At 32.1% G+C, this 20,653-nt stretch overlaps 1 protein-coding gene across 1 annotated transcript in view; it reads right to left on the minus strand.

Moving 5' to 3' along the window:
• LOC118181974 (uncharacterized) overlaps window positions 1-20,353 on the minus strand; it is a 103,551-nt gene extending 83,198 nt beyond the window's left edge. Inside the window, exon 1 of the mRNA XM_035351219.2 lies at window positions 20,038-20,353. The gene's annotated coding sequence lies outside the window, so the exon portion shown is untranslated. The remainder of the gene's footprint in view (window positions 1-20,037) is intronic.
• Between the last annotated feature and the right edge of the window lie 300 nt (window positions 20,354-20,653).

Genomic DNA, 20,653 nt, shown 5'->3' on the forward strand with positions numbered 1-20,653 from the left:
ATATTGAATAAACAGCAAATGATAAAATAGCTGCTTATAAGCTTAATAAAAGAGTTAAAGAATCATAATTAATTGTAAAGAAATTACCCGGAAAAAGAATATAAAGACGCGCAGTGTGATATGAAAGCAACTCCACAGATATAATTCTTACTACACGAGAACCGAATGTTCAGGAATTTCGACAAATTTCCTTTATTGTATCAAACCCTTGTGTAATTATTTTCAAAAAACGAATCGGTTATAAAAAGCCTTTATTAGCTGTTGATCAGCGAAGAGCAATTGTTATTTTTTTAGTCGTCACATATAGGAAGTAATAGACATAAAGAGAGTAATTAATTACAGATAAACTTTGTCTAAGCATAAAAAAAACTTTGTCAGAGAAATAAACATTGAAGAAAGTAAGTGAGGTAGAAGGAAATTTATTGATAAGGTATTGAACGCTTCCTGATGCGCCAGAAAACAAAGTTCTTTCTTTAGTTACCAACCATCAAAAGAATCAAATCGTTTATCTGGATCAAAATGGGCTAAAAAAAGTACTTGTATGAAAGTTACCTTACTTGTGCAAGCTGGGTGTGTTCCCTTTTTTGGTTAACGCCATCTACCCACAATGGCGCCAACTGCATTTTGGTTCAATGAAGGAAAGATCCTTCAGTGAATCACTCACTATGGGCGTCTACAGCACTTTAGTTTACTTTTTTAAATAACGGATATTGCTTTTATTTAAGTTTCCCCATTGATTTATCTTACAATACGAAATTAGTTAAAGCCCTACCTCAAGCATCTTAAAGACACAAGACGTTTTCAGGCACACATATAAAAGCGGTTGTTTTTGCATTCATTACCATTGTCCTTTCTGTTTTCATTTTGTGTTCGTGTTTGCGTTTATTTTGTTTGTATGTGCTTCCCGATTGTGATGCGGCTTTGCTTCTTTTAACTGATAATATCTGCCGTATTTACTCGTGTATTTTCCCTCTCGCATTTTAGCGCAAGGTTCTGAAAATGTTTTAAATATACGTGCAATTTTCCCCTTGCTCGTGTGTAGAAAGCGAGCTCCTCTAAATTTTGATTCGTCCATGTAAGTAGTAGCTTCTATTTTGCTCACTGATTTGCTCATGGCTTTTGAGTGTATGGGCATTGAATGAGGAATCATAAATAGTAAAGAGCTTCAAGAAATCAGAGATATAACCACAATATGACCACAATATGAGCGAGCGAGATCCGTGATACAGGGAAATGAAGCTATAGTATTAGCTATTGTAATGTTAAGATTACTATGTGTAATTCCTATTGGAATCTGGGTTTCTTTTAAATAAAAAACATTGCGATAGGTTACTGGTAGTTTATATATGACTACTTTTAATTTCTTATGTTCTTGTTGTAACTGCGTCCTTCGAAAATTATACTATTCGCATAATTTTCCCCTTTTAATTTTCGTATGATAAAATTAGTATAGAAATGTGCTAGTAAATAGTGTATATTTGATGTTTCTTAACTCGTAGTATCTTTTGGATTTCTTTTAGACATTTAAGTAACTTTCGGCTACGCGATAAAGGTTTCATGTCTTAACCATTCCTCTTACTTAGTGTGTATCACATCTTAACCCTCTTCCCACTAAATATCGAAGTGATTATAGTACAGAGTTCTCTATCCTGAAATATTCTGAATTTAATTATGTTGTTGCTCTAACATGTCTCACTTGTCTGATAGTAACATCAGAACAAGACCACGAAATTCATCGTGGCAAGGAAAGCAAAATTCCGCCTGTCATTGGCAAGTCTTAAGCACTGTGCAGGTGTCAACTTTGTGCATCCCCCCCAATTTTGATGGAGTCTGTCACTCCCTTTTCTCCTACCACCAATCTCTCGAGTGGACGATCGGCTCGCCGCATACTTAGAGTGCCCCCATGCCGCACAGGCACTATAAATTTACAAATATCCATGCCTTCTCCGGGATTCGAACTCGGGCCCTTCGGTACGGCAGTTAGCGTCGCTAACCATTGTCTCGGTTGGGTGGCAAATTTAATTATTTCAGTATGTTCGTTACTTAGAAGAAACCGGTTCTGTTTCGCATTTACTGAATTTTCGCAGAGATGCATTTAGAGTTATTTTTTAACTTTTTACTGAAATAATTACTGTTTGGATCATTGAAAAATATGCATTCTGTTATTCATCTTAGGAAGTTATTCATTCCTATGAATCTATTGTAAATGAAAAATAATTTTGTGTTGTAAGGTGACTATTGAGGCTTCCTGCGCTAATATTTCTGATAAAAACTTCTGAATAGAGTGTGCTTTGAGTTTCCGATGAATTTTCGAAATATAGTGTGTTTCTAAGAAAATTTACATGGTTGTGTTCTGAAGCGTATTAGGAAAACAGAAGACATCTACAACATTGTTTTAATAAACGGAATCTGAAAATTTCAGCTGAATACTTTTATAAAGTTTTCTGAAATATATATATTTTTAGCTCTAAACAGTTGTTTTAATTCGGCATTTTTCGTGGCACTTACAATGCATAATAATTTTTCCTTTCACTTTCCTTTTATTCAGAATAATGTTTCGTTCCATTCAATTTGTTTCCTTTCACTTTTCTGAGGGAAAAGAAAGGAAGAGATACCCATTTGAAAAGATCTTTGAAACTGAAAACTTAACGTTGTTAAATTTCCAAGAGTATTAATAAATTATTTTATCTAATCAAAATGTTTTGAAAGCTGTAAAGTATTTGTTTATATCATTGTTACTAAAGCAGATTATTCACTAAAAATCGGCTGCCAAACATATATGAACTTATTTACTATTGCTGTTCTTTTAAATTTATTCGCTGCAAAAATAATCCTATCCTTTGTGCAGTTAAACTTAAATATTTTAACTGTCCTTACTTAAATCGGGTTTTTTCTTTCTATTTATGAATTTTTACTTACGATATTTTTTAATACTTTGTTGCTACTTCATTAATCTGAAACTCAACCTCAACAAACTACTGACATAGACTTGACAGGGAAGATGAAGATAGTTATTGACACTATTTGATTTTTTCGTGAAGACAACCACTTCAGATATATGAGACTTTTCCATGCGGAAATGAAAGTAGCAAATGTAAATAGTACACATTTCAGATAAATGTTTCTTAGCACTGTCTCACGAATGTATTTTTTATAGAGCTACATCATTTATGAACAATGTATTACTTGTAATAAAACTTTCATTATATTTCACTTTTCCAGTTTGGAGTCCTTTTTCTCGATGTTAGTGTAGCTCAGGCATTCCTAACAGGGTCGATGTTATATGTTATATATTCATTTATTAAGACAACGTTGGACTACTGGTGCTCACTCCAGTTCCAGTGTTCTTTGCAACAACTAAAGAGAATGAAATACACACCCTTGGCTCTCTGGCATAGAAGTGTTTTTAATAAAGACTTCTGAATACAGTTTATTGTTATACAACAGTACCAATGGCAGCTGCAAGCTCTGAACATAACTGCCAAGCGGCAGACTTCATGTTATGACTAGCAGTTGTTGCCAATATCAATCTCGAGAAGTAGTTGTTATTCATTTATGACCTCAGCCAGGTCTCTTCTCAGCCAGGTCTCTTTACAACAGAGTTCTAAACTGTACAGAGACTGTTTGCCTTGAATGTTAACACATTTCATTGCTTTCCTGATTATCTGCCCTGCTTCTAAACAGCCGACGATTTGCCACTTTACAAGTTCTTCCAAATAATACTTCAGAGCAATAGCAAACCTTTTAAACCTTGCGGACTGAAATCAATCAGCATATTGTAGAAATTCATTCAGTTATTCACTTTGTGCATAGCACCTGATTCACTGGTAAAATGTAAGGCGGTCGATGAAAACTATTCGGCATTTACGTGTGATTGCAACTTAGTAGAAATCACCAAAGCTTCAATATGCATCCATCTCAGGTAACCACGCTCATAAAAATCATTCTGACAACATGCTTATGGCAAATATTCAGTTTCCAAAGTCGCTGTTTTCATAATATGTGTCCATTTTGTTGTATTTCAAATTCCAATGGTTTTATGAATAAACTGTGATTTTATTCTTTCTTAAGCTCGATTTTATATGTGCCTGTGGGATTTCTTTACTATAGAAGAAATTGAAGGAATACAGTATTTTATAGCAAAATCACTAACGGAACAATGCTTCGAATACTTTCTCGAAGCGATTGCTACGAATGTTCCGCCACAATAAAATCCCGTTGGTAACTAGGTTTACCAGCTGTTAAATAACTATATAGTTGAAATGTAAAATATTTATGTTGCGTATAATTCTTTACAATAAAAAGTAATTGTTCTTTTCCTACTATATAATTCGCCAAATTGCGCCAAGGTGGTTGCGATAATACGTAAGTGCCAACCATGCTTTTAAAAGAGGTCGATATAAGAAAGGGATTGGGAATCCCTGGCATAACATATTATTGTATTAACCAGTCCTCTGTATCTTTAATTCGCATTTGCATAAATGTTTATAACACAAAAGATAGTTTCATTTAATCTTTACTCAACATTTCTAGGCTATTTCATTGTGATCTTTCACAAATTATTTACTTTATTTGAGTTATGAGATATTATAGCTTTACTGTAACAAGCTTTTTGCAAATGATAGAATGAAACATTCCCATCTTCTTGTGTAATACAAACGAACCATCACGTTCAGTTGAATCCGTATGGTTTTGTTTGAAGACCCGCCCTTTGTCACTTTCGAAAGAATCTTAACATCGAATAATTGAGTCGCTGAAAGATCAATTCCTCATCTCTCAAGATGAGTGTTGAAAGAAAGACAGGCAGGTGATAGATACCTTATACATAGTAGTAACTATCGCTTACACTTTCTTTCTAGCTTTTAAGGGCCACCCCCGGACAATGAGGCTGGCAAGCGAGATAGAGGTTAAATGTCTTGAATCAGTTATCCACCTTCACAAGTCCGTGCAACGGTAGACTAACCTTGATCGCCTACAAAGTTGCTGAGCCAACCTAAGCCCAACCCTTTCCTTCAAAAGGCAGTAAAAGCGCAACAACCTGTATAAATATTGTGACTTGCCGATAGCCATCAAAGAAAAATAGGCGTCAAAGGTGATTGCCATTGTTTATAGCGATCGGAGATACTTTACAGATCCAATGACTTGAACATTATGCTTGAAATGTAGGTTTTACAATCGTAGTATTTTTAAATTAGGATTTAAATTGCGAGTATTAAATGAGAGTTGGAAATTGATGTTCTGTTACATGCCGCCTTGTTTATATAAGAAATATGCCTTTTAAATTATTACAGTTTACTAAAAATTAATTATTATAATTTCATAATTAATTAGTATTGGTTCTGATATTGCCATTAAAGTAAGCATAAACATATATAATTTAACTTTGCATTTTGTTCCCGTTATCGTAATATTTTTATTCCAAATTTTCAGTAAAAATATTCTGAAATATTCTAAGGTTAAATGGGCTAATATAATGAGAAACATAGACGTTAATTGGGCTATGAAATATAGAGGCTGCGTTACTGTATACGTCAGTTTCAACTAATTGTGAAGTATTTAACTTTGAGGTCTATTTAAGTCATACGAGTCCAGACTAAGTTTAGAATTCATAAAGAAATAAATACTATGTTTTTCTCAGTGAGTTGATTACCTTTTCTCACATGTTACTATGTTTTCAAAAATAGGATAAATTTCGTTTTAGAGAGACATAAACGTCATTTCATTCTACTTTTTTGGGTGGGGGGAATTTTGAATTCATCTGTTGACATCAACTTTTGATGGAGCATGTGAAGAGAATTTCTTTACTTTTCTATACGACATTTTAATACAACACTAGTCAATTAATTCATTGCTTTCAAGTCTCAATTTCAGATATTTATATTCAGTTAAAAATAACTAGTTAACCTTCCTATTCTGTGGAGTTGTAAATTGCCCCATAACTAGCTTATTGCATTCTGCTTACAACTTTTATCGCAAAAGGGAATGTGTTTATAATTATCTCATACATTTTAAAACTTCGAAATTTATCCATAAATTCGAAGTACTAAAATATATCCTGAAAATATTTTTTAATGAATTTTGGGAAATGGCCAAAGAAGTCTCTTTATTTACTGAAAATAAAATAATGTCCAAAAATCGATAACTAATGCTAGCTGTCTTAAATTACTGTAGCAACTAGCAATGCTGTTTACATAAAGTCATACGAAGGATGTATCCGCTAATTCATATCTTCTTCCAACATTGCTTTTCCTTGCAGTAATTTAAAGTAGTTAGCATTAAAATTATATTTTAACGTTAGAGATATATTTAGGGAAAGTCTTTAAATTTTGTGACCATAACATTGCATTGCGCTGCTGTATCATGTCACCTATTATCCATATGATTTGACGAGAGTTGCCTTCGCGCAAGACTTAAGATTTTTAACTATCATCTTAATTAAGACACAATAACACGCCTAATAAATACTAGTCATGCGAAAATTTTGAAAATATAACGCTGATTTTTGTTGTTTGACTTCTGAATTATCATCTTAATTGTCAGATACCTGTTTTCTGCAATGTTGTAAATTCAGCAAGCGATAAAACTTTTATTTTCGAAAGGTTCAACAAATTGAGCCTTTCGAAAGGTACTGTAACAGATTTAAATAATATTAAAATCTTGTAGTTTAAATAATTTAAATAGATGAACATTAAGGTATTTGTGAATGGCAATATTTGAAACCAGACTCGAGTGCCTCGTGCGACTCTCGCACCAAGAATGTAATTTATTTTAAAATGATAGAATATGTTTTCTCTTCTTGTTTGTATGTCGCCATTTTGAGTGCTAAATAAAGTTTTTTTCTGTGTTCCATCATTGGAGTTGCTTCATATTGTCAAAGAAGTATCACAGTCTTAAAAAGACTGTGATACTTCTTTGGCAATATTACTGTTATATTATTACTATATAGACTCAAATCTGTTACAGTACAAACAAATTTCTTAAAATTTGAAATTTTGATTCTACTTTCATATATTATTCTTAATTGAAAATATATTTTATCTTTCACGTACCCAATGACAGTTATGAATATGTTTCAGCATTGCTAGAGCTAATAAGAGGCATTTTTTTAAAGCTGTATGTTACAGAACTCGATAGAGACTTTTTTAAAAAGTATTTTCTAAAGTAGAAACAGCATTCACTTACGTAATAATAAATTATCAAAGCTTCATCTTGTATAATGAAATATCTGTTAAAAAACAACTTTAGTTTAAGTCATTTATAAGTTTTTCCATATTCTGAAGATGTTACGTCACATCATGTTAGTTTATTACATTATATTTCGGTAACGTAGCCTGCCAGGTGTTGCCGTTGTATAAAACCTAATATTTTTTATATGGAACGAGATGAATAATTAGTTGACATAGTGCTGCTACTTCAAATCTCATAAACATTTTTTCCTCAAAATTATTAATAATATGTCTAATTGATAGTTTATTCATATAATATGTCTTACTGATGTAATTAAAAACGAATTTAAAGTACAATGTATCCATTTAATAACTTTTATAATAGTTTGCATATATTGTAATTAACAAAAAGTTGTTTCTACTTCTATATATTACGTACTTTCACAGGATAGTTTGGTTCCAAACACAGGTGAACTTCTAAGTACGCTTAATTTATATAAGGCATCAATTGTTCTGCTTGTCTAGGGTGGTTCACAGCCACGTTAACTAGTTAAAAATCGTTTAAGAATGTCTTACATCATCTTTTTCAATGTTTGCGAACTTATTCTTCTTTTTCTTTTTTCATATCTGAACTTCATTTAATTTACTATAAGGCGGTTATATTTTCTAATATGTTTTCTGCAAGTGCATGTGAATATTTATGATGTTATGAAACTAGTTCGTGTAGCAATCAGTGTTCTAATTTAAGACAAATTTATTTACGCAATCTGAACAGTTTTAGATAAATGGTTTTAATTTAACAACTATAATATACAAATATTGTACAAGGTATTCCGAGACTGAAAGATGGGTTTTCATAAGGTCTGTGCAATGTAAATTACGGGGAATCCACTGGAAAAGCTTTTATTAAAGTTAGTCCCTCAGAAGAATTATTTACATGTGGCAGGCAGAAAAGCATGTAATACACGAATACATTCGAGATTCTCTCTTAGGAATAGATTAGATTCTCTCTTAGGTCTTCTCTTAGGTTTAGTTTCTTGTGCTATTTAATAGTAACAGTTCTTTTTGTCTCTTTATTTTGTTTTGAAAGTAATACAAACTCAGTGTGGATTTGAAAAACATACAGATCATTTTATTTCGTCAGCTTCAGTAAAAGGAACTTACAGACAGGACCTTTTTCAACAAGATGAATAATTGAACAGTTTTACGAACCATGTGAAAACAAACTGAATCGTCAACTTCCAAAGGTGGATTAATAGAAATGGTCATATCCTTTGGCTTGTAAAAAATCCTGATCTTACACCACTAGACAGTTTCCTCAGAGGCTGAACAGCCACTGAGCGATAAGATCGCTGAACGCTGTGGTAGTTCGATTCAGATTCTAACAGCTGAACGCTGTGGTAGTTCCTTTCGAATGGAGCTTTGTTATACCTGGGGAAAAACTTTTTAAAGGTTTTTTTTTACCAGTTATAACTTCAGTATAAGACAGGTTTCCTTACATCCTCGATATATACTTCACCCAAATTAAGCAGAAACCTTTCATGTATTTTCCCGCAGTCCAGATAATCTAATCTTCCTCTGAAGCTTTGTGAAAAATTTAGTCTACAGTGGAAGATTTGATAGCATTCACCCCCCTTCAGGAAAGAATCACACCCACAAACGTTATGTCAAGAGTACTTATCAGATCATAGACTGAAAATGAGTTTCCAATATAATATCTGTGTTGTAAATGGCGTATATTTTGAAACTTATGAACATTTTGGTGATCTTTATGTGTCACTGAATTAAACAAAAATACTTTACCTCTTTTTCATTTAACGAATATTTGAAATAGACCTCATAAAATACTACCATTTTGCAGAAACCCTTTGTGATCAAATCGTGCAAGTGGTTGTTTTAATGAGTGGGTCTACTGTTAAATATCTGAAATTGATACTCAACAATTATTTTATTTAATAGTTGAAAATTACCATGAGTCAAATTTTATTCAATAGAAGAAAGACTATCATTAAGAACTGCTAGGCTGTGGTCTTGGGATGTCTTCTTTATTGAAGCCCACAATAACTTCAGATTAACGTAGGCATGCTATTATCCGGTTTCCTGTTTCTCGTGAAGATGATTTTATGCGGATATTCCACGTACGCAAACAACAAGGAGCTTCTAAACAAATGACGCAAGTAATTGCAAGGCTCCTTGAGTCAGTGAACGTATCAAACCACTGCATGTGCCGGATGAGACAGAAACACGAAGAAAGAAAAGTAAACGCGCAAAGGGTTATTGGGACACGCCGAATAACACAATGGCCCCAGATCTATTATTAATTCGCGTCGCGTTCGCGGTAAACTATCGATTTTTCAAACTTGTCTTTCTCATTTACTTATTTTATTATTCTTTTGAATGCCAATGGACTGAAAGGTATCATTGGGGAGAATTCCTGAGTGAAATTTGTTTTTAATTTTTGCTTTAAGAAATACTTCTCTTGCATTAAGTAATCAGTGTAATAATGGTATGAAAATGGAAAGTAATTAATGTTTCCGATCTAGATTATGATGAAATTATGAATGTAATAAGTCGGTTTCTAGGTAAAATTGAAAGGTTTCTTTTAAATCAAAAGCAGCAGCTGGTATATAAAATGTTTAGCGCGTTCAACAATTACATTTATGACCTAGATTAAAAAAAAACTTTTAAAGTAATTGAAGATAAAAATTTAAAGTAATTGCAAAAATTGAAGATAAGTCTAACTACGATTAGAAATGTAATTACAGTGCAGCTATGATTACTGGTCATTAAAAATCTAGTTATAATCACTGAATTGAAAATATACCAAAAGTATGAGTTTCATGCACTGTTGCAGGAGCACTGATTATAGCGTAGGTGCTATATATGACAAGATAGAAAGCTGTTAGAGAAAATTCAGTATTATAGTTAAAATATGGTACATTTTGTTTGGATTAGTATAATAAACTCATTATATAGAATGTGTTGAGATTATGTAGAATATGTAGACATCTTGAATGACGTCGAATGCAAGTAATTGCGTTGGAGCAAATATATTGCAGTAACATTTTTAGGTCGAATGCATTGTGCATTGCGTATAAATCATTTTCTAAGATTTTCTGATATCTACACAGAGATAATAAAGTTATAAAACTAAACGCTTATTTAATTTAGTGTATGTTAGTTTGCTAGTTTAATGCCATTCGATACAAACAGACTGTGCATTACACGCATTTTCTACACAAAAAATCCTCCACATAAATGAAAATCTACCATTTTTGGCAAAAACATATTTTGGTCCTGAAGAAGGACATGTGTCTGATCGCCCTCGAAACTGGCTATTTTGCCAAAAATCAACGTCAAGCTAACATTGCTTTCCTGGATATTTAAATAACTGTTATGTTAGCAACATTATTCTGTTTCAAGTATAGTTTTTTTTATCTTGGTTTGAATTTTGCCTGCTTGATCCTGTTTGATTTGCCTGTTTCATGGCCATTGTCGATTGTGATGTGAACAAAACATGAATCTGATCCGTGAAGTGAAAAACCATTTAGATTAGTTTAACGAATTTCATGTACATCTGTGGTTTTCATTTTCTACCGGCTGAAAATTATTTTCTTCAGAAAATTATCCCTCAGCTTATATTAAGATCTGTAGAATACAAGTAGCTTAATACAAAGAACTAGGTATATAATTCTAATTTGTATATATTACTTTCTGAAATTTCAAACATAATAATCTGAAGTTTTTTTAATGACAATCAATTAAAATTGTGAATGAAAACACCAGAGACACATCTCGTAATTTACATGCCGTTTAACATATTTTAAAACATTCATCTAGAAGAGCCACATTCATCTAGAAGTTTCAGCATTTCTTTGTGGCTGTGGACAGTCTAGCGTTTAACGGATGCTGATTGCTAGTCCTAGTCGCGAGTTAAGTTGTTTATGTACTTTCCCTGTCGCGAGTTAAGTTGTTTATGTACTTTCCCTGTCGCGAGTTAAGTTGTTTATGTACTTTCTTTGTGGCTGTGGACAGTCTAGCGTTTAACGGATGCTGATTGCTAGTCCTAGTCGCGAGTTAAGTTGTTTATGTACTTTCCCCCGTCCGGCGGGTGTAGGGCTATTCTACGTACCGGTTTTATAAAAGCTCTAGGTTTTGAAACTGCTAAATGGGGCTAGATGCTCGGTCTTTGTGGATGAATGCTTGAGAAGCAATGTCTAACCAATTAAAAAACAAAAAGCGTTTTTTTCTTTCGGAACATTTGTTAAGTGATTTATAAAAAGCATATTTTTTACCTGTGGGCATTATTTAAATAGTTGGATAAATAAGTAATAGACTGCATTCCACACACCTTACAATGTAACTACTTCCTATACCTAAATAGGAAATGTATAAAGACAAGTGTTCTGTCTGCCAAATTTTAATAAAATTAATCTCCCTTAATGATCTGCAAATAAGACTTCTCAAGCCACTTTTCATATTCTTTTCAATGACTGCTTAATATGACGTTCTGCGTACAATAACAAGAAATATACACAGGAAGTAAATATTCTTTTCTAGAAACTGGCAAAGGGCAAACTTCTTCCTTTCTTCTCTCCGACCTCTGTAAGGGTAGGTCACCTCACATCTAATGGTTAGTTTTTCCAGGCACGCGGTCCTGTGGCTTAGGGAGAACATATTTGAAGAGGAAAGTTAAGAATGGGCGTGTTCATGGGAGATCGTTAAATAAACGTTTAGAGTTCATTCCGTACAGTTAACTAGAAAATTTTTAAATTTCGATTCCTTCTGTGTATGATTATGAATTTGCTTATGATATTTACAAGGAATTGATGCTGTAGGATAAAAATAAAGTAGATGGTTATAGTCAGGGAAAAATCAAGAGTAGAAATAGTAAAATTTACTTCCGTCAGGAAGTAATCAAATATTTTTTCGGCACGATTATTTTCTTCAATTTATTCGACAGTTTTATTCAATGATTCACGGAACAGGAAATATGAAGTTAAACGGGATTAATATAAAAGAAGATAACATCTTTAAATAAATAAATAAGAATAAAAAATAGCAAGCAACGCAAAAACGTGGAAGATTTTGGTAATATGAATTTATAAATTTTCCCATTTATAAATTGTACGATTATATTACATAGTTTGCACAAACGACCGAGTTTCCAAAATTGTGTTTTTAAGGGTGTAGAGTCATTAGGTTATTTTGAAGCAGGAGACATGAAGAAAAATGAGCAATGCCATCGCCGAGATTCGAACCTAGACCTCTCGAATACGCGCCGAGTGTGCTACCTTTACATCACGAAGGCATGCTGGAAGGAGGAAGAAAATACTTTATAAGGGAAACTCTTTTATAAGAAACACTCTTGAAAAATGCTCGGAATAATTCGAATAAAGACGTTTTTAAAATAATTCTTTATATACAACTTTCTTTTTTTCGAATTTGAAAATACTTTACAAAATTCAGTTGTATGAATATATTAGAAACTGTGGATTTTGAATTTTTACTGGGCACCGACGATATCGCTTGCTAAAAACTTCAAACCAAAACATGTTTACGCGATGCGTTTTAACGGACATTTGGAGCTGCACTGTTATTAATCAAATCAAATTATTAGAATAGTTTACGATAATTCGAAGATGAGAAGAAATTTCATTTCTGTAGCTCTTAGCCAAGTACAAGGAAACCCACAGCGCAAAACATTATATCCAGAATATCCTTTCATATGGCAGTATATTCTTACTTATGTCTGTCAAATAACATTCAAGATGTAACAGAAGCGATCTAAAAAGAACAAGCTTGTTTGAAACATTGCAAAGCAGACTGAATCAGGTCAAACGTTAAAAGGAAGAAAGTGTGCTGAAAGTAATTAAAAACCTGAACATAATATAGAACTTATGAATATTAACAACTTCAATTAAGATAAGAAAGTAAATTGGACTTAAAATCATTAAAGGTAATTGGATTTTTAATGAGGTCTTAATTTACAATTTGAAAATATTCACTAATTGAAGTTATTATAAAGTATATCATTAATAAAAATATAATTGCGCTTTAAAACGTTTTCATTTTCAGAAAAATCTCACTTTTACGGAAGCTTAAATTTTGCACAGTTTAAATTCTTCTGTCACTACACAGTTACAGTGACAGATATATAAAAGTGTTTCTATGCGAAATAAAAAAAAATGAAATTATGCTCCAATTTTATGTAACGAAATATGGATATTTAATAAAAAAATTAATGCATCTGTGCATAATCTTTTGTTAAAGAGAGCTTGCGTTATTGTTGATTTTATTATCAATTTGTGAATTTACTCTTTCTGCTTTAAGGGATGGAATCGAATAATTGTAAAATTAGTTGATCTTAAACTATGCAGTTTACAAAAAACTTTCAATGAACTTACCGTCATTGGATTGTCTTTTTGAATTCGGTTATTCGATATATGTAATATAAAACAGATGAAATTCTGAGACAACGAAAATCAGTTATATTATTATTTCGATTTATTTATTCCCTATCGTGTAAATAACGATTCTGGCATTTCTATCTGCAAAATGTATTTAACTATTAAATTATTAGTCCAAATATGCGTTAGCCGAGAAGCGCTATTACTTTCGTTTTGAAATTTTGCTTTGATTCACTATAAACATCTGAATCAGTTTTCAAATAGTTGCCACCTAATACTAGAATCCTGTATTATACTTAAAGAAGTTGAATAATGAAGAATCTGCATGAATGTATGTATGTTTCTCGCATTGTGAAAAAAAAAAAAAAAACGGCACCTAGAGACATCAAATTTCTAATAGTGTTTGTGTTTCACTCGAATATGGGAATCTGGGAGCCCAGATTTGGAATTTGAAATTTGTTTTATTATATCTTTCGTATTTTGTAAAGCTTAAAGGAATTTTTGATTATCAAACTCGAATGACTTTGAGTGTCTGTATCACTTTTAAAATGCCGATTTGAATCCCTCGAGAAGAAAACGCCCCTTTGGGCGTAGTATAAAATTTGAAAGCTTTCAGTTCTTTTTTTTTTTTTTTTTTTTTGGAAAGCTTCAGAAATTTTACTACTTACAGTTAAAAAATATTAAACGCCAAAATTTAGTTTTTTCACTAACATTGATTCAAAGGGCATTATTTAAACTCTTATTCAAGAGTTTAAATAAATTGTTACTCTAATTCAAGAGAATTTAAACTCTTATTCAAGAGTTTAAGTTGTTGCTTTACTTTTTTATTTTACAAAATGACCAAAATTACTTCGCATTTCTTTTTTATTTACAAAAGGACCAAAATTTCTTCGCGATACTATAAATAATTATCTACCACATCTTAAATGTGTTATACTGTAAAATAACATCTTAAGCACCTAAAGAAGTGATTCTTACGAAATTTGTACAAAGTGTGGTGGTAAAGATTGGTTTGTTCCATTCGATATTAAATTTGTAGAAAAAGGAGAAAAATCGATCTCTCGTTACATAAAAAGTGCAAAATGTTCCACGAGTGAAACATTTACAGCTCATTTGTCTTTCTTTTCTTCTTCTTTTTTTTTTTTTTTTTTTCTTGTTGTTAAATGTGATATTGCTGCATATAAAATAATTCCCTTTATGAGTAACTATGCCTATTCAAGTTTCATTTTGTAATCCATTATTAACTATAATAATCCTTTTACAACCTCTCTTATCTTATATATATCTAGAATAATTTATGATAAAATAACTGGATAGCAAAATTACAGCATCCGCTACAAGTAGCAGAATAAGTCATGTTTCCAAATTTAGCATTTAGAAAATGACAGTAAATGGGAATATTAGAAAAATATGAAAATAAATCTTCCAATACTATGCGAAAAATAGCAAAATTAATTATCTGATGCATACTAAAGATTACGCGTTCATATAACTCAGAATTACAAACATAACAGTAAATGCATTTTAGACTTCTGTGTTCTGACACTTTGTAATGGTAAACATGTAAGAATAATATTAATTTTATTAACAGTTAAATTTTGAGTTAAACTTCCTTTCCTATCGCTTCTTAATTTCAACTTACCACTTCCGGCCAGAACGCAGTTTTAGAATCAGGTTTGAATGCAAATGGAGAAGAAAGGTATTTAACCGCGAAGTACTACTGTCTTCGTCAGAGAGAACCAGAGATTCTGGCTAGCATGCTTCGCCTCTTTAGGCTATTCTCTCTTAAGCTATTATTACGCTCTGCCGTACGTTAGGCCCTTAATAGCTTCGCAGTCAATTAGCGTTAAGGGGCCAACTCTGTTAGAATCTTGATAGTTTCGGCTATATCATTTTAGTTAAGACTAGTTAAGTTTTATATTTTTAGTTTTCTAAGTTGAAGCCCGAGTGTCGGCTTTATTGTACAACTCCAAGACGGAGTTCTGTTAAACTTTAATTGGAATAATAAAGGGTTATTTCACCCTTGTTGTTTTCTGCCTCACGAACTCAAGCATATATTCGCTTACTAGTTTTTAAGATTCTTCACATTCAACTGTAATTTAGAAGTACAAAGTACAGAATCTTTACAAACAAATTAGACAGTTGTCATTTAAAACTCAATTTACACTAACGTATGCAAAAATTAAAATGGCAAAAAAATTTCTAACATTTGCATAATCATTTTTAGCGAGTTTTTGAAATTTTATTAATTAAGTTGATCAAGAAATTTCGTTTAACTTTATAAATAAACTATTAAGGAAAAAAAAAAGATTAAAAAAAAATACTTGTAAATTTTTCTCCCTTTTTTAATTCTTTTTGCATTTATTGTACGGGATTAGACTTAGGCCTTTCCCAACTTTACCATCAAAGACATATAAAAAGTTATTGTTGTTGCTGCTTTAATTAATCTTACTTGTATAATATCAGGGCAAGCCCACGCAATTCATCGTGGCAAGAAGGCAAGATTGCGCGTGTCATTGGAACTTCACTGAACTTCACTTGCACACTTCACTGATGGCAGTATGTTCAGTTTCGCACTTAATTTTAAAGGAAGGCACCCAGAAGGGACAAGTCCGAGAGTTTCTCACCCTTCTTTCCCTACGACCAACCTCTCAAGAGTACTTTCGGCTCACCGCGTATTTAGAATACCCCCATGCCACATAGACGCTAAACATTTACAAGCATCCATGCTTTCTCCGGGATTCGAACCCAGGCCCTTCGTTACGGCAGTTAGAGACTTTGGACCCGGTCTCTGAGACCCGGTTGGAATTCAGAGAAAAAGGTTATGGTTTAAATAACATACGTAATTTTATATAGGATCGGATTGTGTAGCCCAGAAGCTTAAATGTTGCGGCACGTTCACCTTAATAACAACTTTAAAATGGAAAACAATGATGCTTTATATTGTACCATGGTAAAAATTAATCAAAAACTGAATGTATAGATATTCCTCTTCAATCATTTTTATCCATAAAGAATAGATGAAAGTAAAAACATAGCTAGCCACTAGTATTACGCAAACAAGATTCACTTAACCGCAGATACCTATGTCGTGATCTTGCCGCTGCAAAGAGAGTGAAACTGAGATCTGTAAAACACATTTCCCTGCACGACTCCTATGTTTAACTGGGTTAGTGCAAGGAAACGCCGCAGGGGGCGGGCTCGTTCGATCGTTCGCGAATTTGATACATCACTGCCATCGCGCAAGGTTAAAAAAACGAAGCTCATAAGAAGAGCTTTTAAGCATTGCTAAGACTTGTGAGGCTGATTAATAATTTTTTTCTCTTCACACTTCCTGGGGATAATTTTATTATTATTTGTTCCGTGGTTAATATCGATGTTTTAGCCGAAAGGCATATTATTAATCTTTGGATGGCGAAAGAGAGATATTAATCAACCGTGTTTATAAAAGGTGATTTGGACAAAATAGAGCTAGTCATCGGGTTAATGAGTAGGCATAAGGCGGTAACTTTTATTGATGCTTTATAGTTGACATGTAAAAGAGATTTAAGAACGTGAATGGAAGTAAATTATTTACAAATTACAAAAACAAAAAAATTCTCAATTTTTTCACTTTAAATTTCTCGTAAATTTTACATTTTAGACTTAAAAAAATTATTAACATGAAGAAATATCTTTCATTACGCTACTCTACAAAAAATTGTATTTTTACATTTTTACATCTGATACAACTACATATAACTCCCAAAGCAATAAAAGGTAATGAGAAAGTTTTTAAGGAACGGCATTGTCTGTCAATTATACAACTAATTAAATGATTTATATATACATAATAAAGTAATAGGAAAAAATATATATCCTAATTATCACTTTGTAATTTCACTTTTTGTCTTTAATTAAAGACATGCACTTCATAAACAGAGTACTTATCTGAATGTTACTGTTGTACAGTTATCCATAAAGTTTGGTTTTCTAATAATACATTTTAATTATCTTATTTACAAAAGATAAGTTTCTGGAGAATTTTCTGCTTATTTTACGTAATGATTCACGTATTTTAAAGAAAGCAAGTGTTCAGAAAAAACTGGAAAGTTATCATATGTAATTAAATATGTAAAATAATACTAATTTACTTTGCAAAAACCTTTGGAGAAGTTTATTTCAGTCATGATTCGTGTGCAAAATAATTTTTAAGATTCCACATTATTATTTATGTTGTTATATCTTTGTTCTTTTCAGTTTAGCTGAATAATAGGAAACAAATATGAAAATGAACAATAATATTTATCCGAAGATAGCCGAATATATTTTTTATGAATTTCAGCAAACGTTAAATTATATACATTTCTGTTTAATCTTCTTTTAAATACCTCGAAACAACAAAATTTCTCTTTGGTAATAGAAACGTTTGAAAAATTAAACTACATTTTAGATACATTTTCACACTTTGAAATTATAACACAGCTTTTTAAAAAACACTTCGTAATCGTAAAAAATACTCTGATTGACGCTATTCGAAGTACAATTATGTTATTTGTAAACCTGTTGGCATTTCATTTATAAAAACAAGATCTCTCCTTTTATAAATTCATTGTATTATGTTTGAAATGTTTTCTTGAAATCATAAGCAAATCCCTTAAACAAATGTATCGCCGTTGCTGCAAAGAGAGTAAGCAGAAATTAGCTATGCACAAGTAGCTTACGTTTCGAATGTCCGATAAGACATGGACATTTCTGATCGTAATATATTTAATAACTTATATACAATCCTTTTGAGAGATTGGTTGCACGAAAAGAGGATCGAAGTTCTTCGAAATCCTTGTGGTCTTTTGGTCTAAATTAGGGAGAAGTTAGGCAGTTGGCCTTAGCCTCTTAGCCTTAATAATATAAATCGGTACTGCTATTATATAAATTCTCTACTTACTTACTTTGAAAATTCTCTACTTTGGAACTAAATAAATTTTAAACACACCGACACCTTTGTGTAAGGTACACCGATATTCTCCACACCTTCGTATAAGTAAAATTCTGAGGTTATACTTCCACATTTGAAAAGGTTTGAAACTTTTATTACACATTACCAGTTTCGGTATTAAGATAACGAGCATTTACTTTTTTCAAAAAAGAAAAAATATATAAATTCTTTTTTAAGAAATAATATCTGTGGAATAAATACCATGCGAAACTAATAATTTCTTATGATATATTATTCTCTGTTTTCAAACGAATGCGTTCATCATACTTTCATCTTCATTTAGACACTAGTTTTACTATTTTTACATTTTATTCCTATAATGATCATATAAATATTTAACACTAAACGAATTGTGCATTTACTTAATATCTGCAAGAGCACCGTGAAACCTAAAATTTATCAAATATCAGAATATAACTACTGAAAACTTAAGAAATATTTTATAATACTATAGGATGACAAACTTGAATCTGAATCTCAAATTATGCTTTGAAAATTTGAGTATATAATACATAAATTTAAATATATGAATGCTTTCGAAGCAATTTTCAAAACACATTATTGATATTGGCAAACAACATCTTTCATTTGTGTGTGTATATATATAATATGTACAAATTTGTTATTATAAACGTTCTAACAATATACTTCAAGCACTTTTTCAAAATTTGTAAAACGTAACTAGCATCTTGCATTAGCTACCGAACTCAACCATCTAAAATTTCGCAAGAATTAATCAAAATACTCGAAATCTTTGCAATTTTCATATCTGTTGTATTCTAATTCTTCAGTAATACCTGCATCCTTGTATTTCACAAATTTTGAGATCAGCGCACATAAATTCAGTACTTATGCCAGAAATGTTTTATTACTACTGATCTTGAAACAAATTTGTGTTTTAATATTGAACATTTAGTCTCAAATTTATAAGCAGCATAGTCGATTAAATATGTATAAAAACTGGAAGTCTGCATATATATATATATATATATATATATACATCCTTTGATTGAGATTATAACATGCGTGGCTTTATTCTTGTTCCAAAATAATCTAATATTGAGATAAAACGTAAGTATTTATTATCTTGAATCATATATATTATTAAACATCTTAAAACGATTTAGTTTTATGCTAGTTTAGTGAGAGCTTATTTCTTCTAAAGGTCATTTAAAAGACAGAAATTCGCCAAAACAGAAGGTCAAAAATACTTGAATTTCACCCCCCCCTCTTCTGTCAAAAGACAAATGCACTCAGATATTTTTATCCATCACAAAGAATATCGAATTTCCATCTAAATACGTGAAGTATATCTAAGCCCTAAGGAAGGAGAAAGTTTTAAATCCGAGATGTGATAAGATGTGTAGGTTAACGATATGTAGCCGAAAGAGAAGTCCATGTTTGCAGTTACACCTTATAAGTCACGAACTACCTGAACAGTAGACGCCAAAGATTACGGGAGAGTAAGAAAAAGACTTCCTCTTACCTATTCGGTTTCTCTTTCCGTCTTAAGTTTTGCAGTCCACTAAACAAACCTCTGGCACGCTTTTACGGAAGCCCCACTCCTACTTAGCTATTGCAGTGAAGAGAAGTCGAATGTCCTCTTGGGCATCTGTGAAGAAGTACTCTCTCTCTCTTTCGAGCCGTGACCCGTCGGACCGGCTGCCACCTCTCACTTTTGATAGGCCGGTTTACCTTTTCACGTCACTATCTGCAACCCACTTAGATGCTGAACCCCGTCTTCTCTTGAAAGAGAGGGGAAAAGGAATACTATCGCAAAACGCAACACTTTCAAAAAGCTCGTAGAAAGTGAAAACGGGCGGTGGACGCGCTGGTTTTTATATAGCCCAGCATGGGACGGGCGGTTGGGGAAAAATATTTCTCGTGACGTCACACTAATTGTGACGTCAGTGAATTCTTGGACTATGTGGAAATCTATTGCAGATGGATGAGAAGAACAGGATTATGAGTTTTATGATCCTTCCCCTTATTCAGAAATGGAGGGAAATTCACAAAAACATTTCCCTTTGTAAACACTGATAAATTTATCGCTGGCATTATCAAATGTAATGATAATGGAACATATTAAAGGAATAATATAT

Source organism: Stegodyphus dumicola, chromosome 4, assembly GCF_044657685.1.
Source record: "Stegodyphus dumicola isolate Sdum_Otavi_A_Nest chromosome 4, ASM4465768v1".
In the NCBI taxonomy this organism is placed as follows: domain Eukaryota; kingdom Metazoa; phylum Arthropoda; class Arachnida; order Araneae; family Eresidae; genus Stegodyphus; species Stegodyphus dumicola.